We start from the raw sequence: 7,414 nt of genomic DNA on the forward strand, positions 1-7,414 counted from the left end.
CACCCCCTTTTAGATAGGGATGTGGATTACTTATTTTAAAATGTGGCAAACCAATCTTGCTGCTAGTGGGGGCCCTCCTGCACATTTTTTTGAATAAGGCCCTGGACGCCTGCCCTAAAATCCTGCCCAGATGGTGTGAAAGATTTTGCTGTAACACTTACAAGGGGGGGGGGGGTTTCCATTATGGATGCATTGTAAATGGCTAGAATTCTAAACACACAAGGAAGGGTGGAACTCCATGTTCTCAGCCATGCATTTTCCTCACATAACAAATGTGTGGAGGTGGCAGCAGTGTCAGGACATGTGCAGGGAAAAATTGCCCTGCAATGAAGGAAGGCTAGCTCTTTCCTTGACCGCCAATTCTCCCTTATAAATGCCCCCCTGCAGGTCACTTGAAAACAAGGGTCGCCAAACTTTGGGGGCCAACGGGCACATTTGCCAACCAGAGAAACTGCCATGTGCATCACATACAAACTGCAACCAAGCATACACCACAACCTTAACATAAGAACATAAGAAGACCCGGCTGGATCAGGCCAGTGGCCCATCTAGTCCAGCATCCTGTTCTCACAGTGGCCAACCAGGTGCCTGGGGGAAGCCCGCAAGCAGGACCTGAGTGCAAGAACACTCTCCCCTCCTGAGGCTTCCGGCAACTGGTTTTCAGAAGCATGCTGCCTCTGACTAGGGTGGCAGAGCACAGCCATCATGGCTAGTAGCCACTGATAGCCCTGTCCTCCATGAATTTGTCTAATCTTCTTTTAAAGCCATCCAAGCTGGTGGCCATTACTGCATCTTGTGGGAGCAAATTCCATAGTTTAACTATGCGCTGAGTAAAGAAGTCCTTCCTTTTGTCTGTCCTGAATCTTCCAACATTCAGCTTCTTTGAATGTCCACAAGTTCTAGTATTATGAGAAAAGGGAGAAAAACTTTTCTCTATCCACTTTCTCAATGCCATGCATAATTTTATACACTTCTATCATGTCTCCTCTGACCCGCCTTTTCTCTAAACTAAAAAGCCCCAAATGCTGCAACCTTTCCTCATAAGGGAATCGCTCCATCCCCTTGATCATTCTGGTTGCCCTCCTCTGAACCTTCTCCAACTCTATAATATCCTTTTTGAGATGAAGCGACCAGAACTGTGCACCTTTTCCATTGGCGACAACATAATGCTTCTTTCAAGCTTAATTTGAGGAGGGGAAAGGCTGTTGAGGGTACATGTGTGCCTGGGGGCTCCATGTTGGTGACCCCTACTTTGAAATCACTTCCTCTAACAGTGTCAAAACCAGAAGAAAGCCTGTGGAGTTAGGTGTGGAAATTGCCTTAAAGGACATTTGCAGGCGATAACCTGCCAGGATTAGACACCTCAACCTCCCACCCGCCAGTTCTCCCTTGGGGAGAGGCCATGGCTCAGTGCCAAAGCACGTTTTGCATGCAGAAGGCCCTGGGTTCAATACCTGGAATCTCCAGTTAGAAGGATTAGGCAGCATATGACGGGAAGGACCTTCTCTGCCTGAGACCTTGGAGAGCTGCTGCCAGCCAGAGTAGACAGCACAGGGTTACAGGGACAAATAGTCTGAATTAGTATAAGGTTCTTTTCCTGTGAGGCTGGACTAACTATCTGCTAAGCTAGCTACAAAGCAGGGGCTGATTGGGGGACATGCAGCATCTCATGCTGAGGTATCACTGGAGGACTTCCAGTGAATGTGTGAAAACTGAAAAACTGTGATGAGAAGATGACAAAAGCGCTGTGTATTTGATATGCAGAAAAATATATTCGCTTGGACACCATGAAGAAAAGAAGCTACATATCTGATCCTTTTAATAAAATTGTAATTTGTATTCAGAGGGCTTGGATCAGGCAGCAAAACTTAAAACAGACCAAGCATCAACAAAATATAAAACCCTCATTATGTGTCCAAAGTATGATAACCTCAGTTTCATCATTTTAGTTTGTAGCAATAGTTCTGGTTTAATTTGTTCTAACACCCAATTATTTTTATTTTTCACAGTTCATGGCATCCGCAAAGCTCTCCTCCAACACCACATTTCAAATGAGTTGATTTTTCCCTTGTCCACTTTTTTCACTCTCCAATTTTCACATCCAATTTTCACATCACATAGAGATCGGAAATACCATGGTCTGAATGATCCTGACTTTGGTGTTCAGTGATACATCTTTGCATTTGAGGACCTTTTCTAGTTCTCTTATAGCTGCCCTCCCCAGTCCTAGCCTTCTTCTAATTTCTTGACCATTGTCTCCATTTTGGTTAATGACCGTGCCAAGATATAAATTCAATGTCCTCATTGTCAACTGTAAAGTTACATAAATCTTCTGTTGTCATTACTTTCATCTTCTTGACATTCAGCTGTAGTCCTGCTTTTGTGCTTTCCTCTTTAACTTTCAACAGCATTCATTTCAAATCATTACTGGTTTCTGCTAGTAGTATGGTTGATGTTTGTTATATCCCTTCAAGTTGATTGCAACTTATGGCAACCCTATGAATCAGTGACCTCCAATAGCATCTGTCATAAACTACCCTGTTCAGATCTTGTAAGTTCAGATCTGTGGTTTCCTTTATGGAATCAATCCATCTCTTGTTTGGCCTTCCTCTTTTTCTAGTTCCTTCTGTTTTTCCCAGCATTATTGTCTTTCCTAGTGAATCATGTCTTCTCATTATATGTCCAAAGTATGATAACATCAGTTTCATAATTATAGCTTCTAATGATAGTTCTGGTTTAATTTGTTCTGATACCCAGTTATTTGTCTTTTTCACAGTCCATAGTATGCACAAAACTCTCCTCCAACAGCACATTTCAAATGAGTTGATTTTTTCTCTTCTCTGCTTTTTTCACTGTCCAACTTTCACATCCATACATATTGATTGGGAATACCATGGTATGAATGATCCTGACTTTAGTGTTCAGTGATACATCTTTGCATCTGAGGACCTTTTCTAGTTCTCTCACAGCTGCCCTCCCCAGTCCTAGCCTTCTTCTGATTTCTTGACTATTGTCTCCATTTTGGTTAATGACTGTGCCAAGGTATAAATAATCCTTGACAAGTTCAATGTCCATGTTACATAAATCTTCTGTTATTACTTTAGTCTTCTTGACGTTCAGCTGTAGTGCTACTTTTGTGCTTTCCTCTTTAAGTTTCATCAGCATTCGTTCCATATCAGTACTGGTTTATGCTAGTAGTAGGGTATTGTCTGAGTATCTTAAATTATTGATATTTCTCCCTCCAATTTTCACACCTCCTTCATCTTGGTCTAATCCCGCTTTCCGTATGATATGTTCTGCATATAGATACACCCCTGTCTCACACATTTTCCGATGGGGAACCAGTCAGTTTCTCCATATTTTGTCCTTACAGCATCCTCTTTTCCAGAGTATAGGTTGTACATCAGGACAATCAGATGCTGTGGCACCCCCATGTATTTTAACGCATCCCATATTTTTTCATGATCTACACAATCAAAGGCTTTAATGAAATCTATAAAGCACAGGGTGACTTTCTTCTGAAATTCCTTGGTTTGTTCCATTATCCAACGTATGTTTGCAATATGATCTCTGGTGCCTCTTCCCTTTCTGAATCCAGCTTGGACATCTGGCATTTCTTGCTCCATATATGGTAAGAATCTTGACCATTACTTTACTTGTATGGGATATTAAGGCAATAGTTCGATAATTACTGCATTCCCTGGGATCCCTTTTGTTTGGAATTGGGATGTATATCCCTTCCATGCTAGGGATAATTAGGAAAGGTATTGAAAATAAAACAGCCGATATCATAATGCCATTGAAGAAATCTATGGTGCGGCTGGTCGCCTCATCTCAAAAAGGATATTATAGAGTTGGAAAAGGTTCAGCAGAAGGCAGCCAGAATGATCAAGGGGATGGAGCGACTCCCTTATGAGGTAAGGTTGCAGCATTTGGGGTTTTTAGTTTAGAGAAAAGGCAGGTCAGAGGAGACATGACAGAAGTGTATAAAATTATGCATGGCATTGAGAAAGTGGATAGAGAAAAGTTCTTCTCCCTCTCTCATAATACTAGAACTCGTGGACATTCAAAGAAGCTGAATGTTGGAAGATTCAGGACAGACAAAAGGAAGTACTTCTTTACTCAGCGCATAGTTAAACTATGGAATTTGCTCCCACAAGATGCAGTAATGGCCACCAGCTTGGATGGCTTTAAAAGATTAGACAAATTCATGGAGGACAGGACTATCAGTGGCTACTAGCCATGATGGCTGTGCTCTGCCACCCTAGTCAGAGGCAGCATGCTTCTGAAAACTAGTTGCCGGAAGCCTCAGGAGGGGAGAGTGTTCTTGCACTCAGGTCCTGCTTGCGGGCTTCCCCCAGGCACCTAGCTGGCCACTGTGAGAACAGGATGCTGGACTAGATGGGCCACTGGCCTGATCCAGCAGGCTCTTCTTACGTTCTTATATTGAACGCTTCCAGTCTGTGGGCCATTGTTTTCTTTTCCATATCTCTTGACAAATTTTTGTCAAAATTTGGACAGATTCAGTCTCAGTAGCTCGTAGTAACTCTATGGGTATGCCATCTGTTCCTGGTGATTTGTTTCTTCCAAGTATTTTAAGAGCAGCTTTTACCTCACATTCTAAAAGTTCTGGTTCTTCATCATATGATTCCTCCATGAATGAATCTGTCATCCTTGCATCTCTTTTACAGAGTTCTTCAGTGTATTGCTTCCATCTTCCTTTTATTTCATCTCGGTCAGTCAGTGTGTTTCCCTGTTGATTATTCAACATACCTACTCGTGGTTTAAATTTCCCTTTCATTTCTCTAATCTTTTGGAATAGGGCTCTTGTTCTTCCCTTTTTGTTGTCCTCTTCTATTTCTATATAATAACGATTGTAATATTTCTCTTTGTCCCTACGTACTAGTTGCTGTATTGTTGCATTTGCTTCTCTCTTTAACCATTTGAAGAGTTTCTTCAGTCATCCATTGAGGTCTTTCTCTCTTTTTAACTAGAGGTATTGTCTTTTTGCATTCTTCCCTGATAATGTTTCTGACTTCATAGTTCTTCTGGTTCTCTGTCAACTAAGTTTAAAGCCTCAAACTTGTTCCTTATTTGATCTTTATATGCTTCTGGGATGTTACTTAAATTGTATTTTGGCATTATGATTGCTTTGTTGTTCTTCTTTAGCTTTACTCTGATTTTCGATACGACCTGTTCATGATCTGTACTGCAGTCTGCTCCTGGTCTTGTTTTCCAGAAAGTATGGAACTTCTCCATCTTCTGCTACCAATTATATAATCGATTTGATTCCTGTATTGACCATTAGTAGTATGATATTGTCTGCATATTTAAATTATTGATATTTCTCCCTCCAATTTTCACACCTCCTTCATCTTGGTCCAATCCCACTTTCCGTATATGTTCTACATATAGATTAAACAAACAGGGTGATAAAATACACCCCTGTCTCACACCCTTTCCAATTGGGAACCAATTGGTTTCTCTATATTCTGTCCTTATAGTAGCCTGTTGTCCAGAGTATAGGTTGCGCATCAGGACAATAAGATGTGGTGGCATCCCCATTTCTTTTAATGCATTCCATAGTTTTTCATGATCTACACAATCAAAGGCTTTGCTGTCATCTATAAAGCACGGTGAAAACCCTATGAACAGAGTACTAAAAGTAGGCACTACTATAATTAAGTTACACCGAATGTTATACCAACTAGGGCTGCATCAGACCATACAGACAGGCTTTTTGGGTGGGTTAGGTTTTATTACTACTGTTTGAGATTTTAATGTTTTAATGTATTTGTATGTTTTTATTCTGTACGTCGCCCAGAGTGGTTGGACAACCAGCCGGATGGGCGACTAATAAATCTAATAAATAAATAAATAAATACAGTAATAATTTACTCAGAAAAGGATTGCTTACTGAAATGTCTGCTTAAATGGACCTCAGAGCAAGTTCCAGAGTCACAATGGATAAGGCCCTATTTCCAGAGGGGTAGCTGAGTTAGCGTCTTACAGAAAAAACAATCAGTATCTTGTAGCACCTTAAATGTACTGTGGCATAAGCTTGTGTGGATTCAAGACCCTTTTGTAAGATACATAGAATGAAATCTTGACAGGAATATAAAATTGTAAGGTGGGAGTTGAATGACAGTGAGACCCTGTGGCTCACCACATATACAACTCCCATCATATCTGACCATTGCACACCCTCCAATGTGGACACCCTAGTTATAATCCCAGAAGGAGAACTACTATGTTCTCTGAGTAGGGGTGTGTAAGGAGGGAGACACAAGAAGACAATCACACACAAGCTCTTTGAATCATAGTCAATAGCTCATTTGAACAGAAAATACTTTAAACTGAGCAAGGCCTGAAAATGTCTTCAGTATAGGCTCCACCCACTGACACCCACCCACATGACCGTAGACCACAGGCAAAGGGCTCTTTAACCCCAAACCTTCCTGTGTGAACAGAAACAGGCTTCAGCAAATCCTCTAAACGCCTCCATGCTTCATAACCATGAATTCCCGAAGTCTCAGCTTCTGTCCCCAGAAAGGGACAGAAAACTCTGTCTTTCTTGCTAGATATGTTTTAGGACAGCAATGGGGAACCTGTGGCCCTCCAGATATTGTTGGACTGCAACACTTATAAATCCCTGACCACAGGCTGTGTTGGATGGGGTTGATGGGACTTGGAGTCAAAACTGGAGCTGCCTTTCCCAACCAGTGAGCCTCTGGATGTTGCTGGACTACAATTCCCATCTTTCCTGACCATTGGCAAAGCTGGCTGAGGCTGATGGGAGTTGTGATCCAACAACATCTGGAGGCACACTGGTTGGTAAAGGCTGGTCACGTGTTCCCCATCCCTGTTTTAGGAGAAATGGTTGTAAGAGTCCTTTGCCTGTGACTTGGGAGAAAATGTCTAAGATACATGTTTCTTTGTATGTGGGTGGGTGACCTTGGGGATCAGGAGCTATTTGAAGGCCTAACTGAGAGCCTTTGGGGCAGGAAAGCCTTTGCCTATGCCAGGCCTAGGGAACCTGTAGTTCTTCAGATGCTCTTGGACTATGACTCCCATAAATCTTGACCATTGGCTGGGCTGATGGGTGCTGAAGACCTACAACATCTGGAGGGCCACAATTTTCCCACTCCTGGTATCTATCCCATGTCCTTAGTTATGGGATAGAAGAGAGAATCTGGCAGGTGTCGCTTGTCATGCAAGAGTAAGAAAAGCGGCACTTGCTGAAATTCGCTCTTCTGCGGAAATATGAAAAGTATAGAACCCCTACAGCTTTCTTGGCTCTGTAATCTGCACGTGCTCAGGGGCTCGCTCTTGCTCTCTCCATACAGACATCATAGGGCTCAGCCCTGGTACTGAAATTGGCTTTAGAAGAAATCCAGCTCCAATGTGAGCACTC

Source organism: Rhineura floridana, chromosome 3 (assembly GCF_030035675.1).
Source record: "Rhineura floridana isolate rRhiFlo1 chromosome 3, rRhiFlo1.hap2, whole genome shotgun sequence".
Classification (NCBI taxonomy): domain Eukaryota; kingdom Metazoa; phylum Chordata; class Lepidosauria; order Squamata; family Rhineuridae; genus Rhineura; species Rhineura floridana.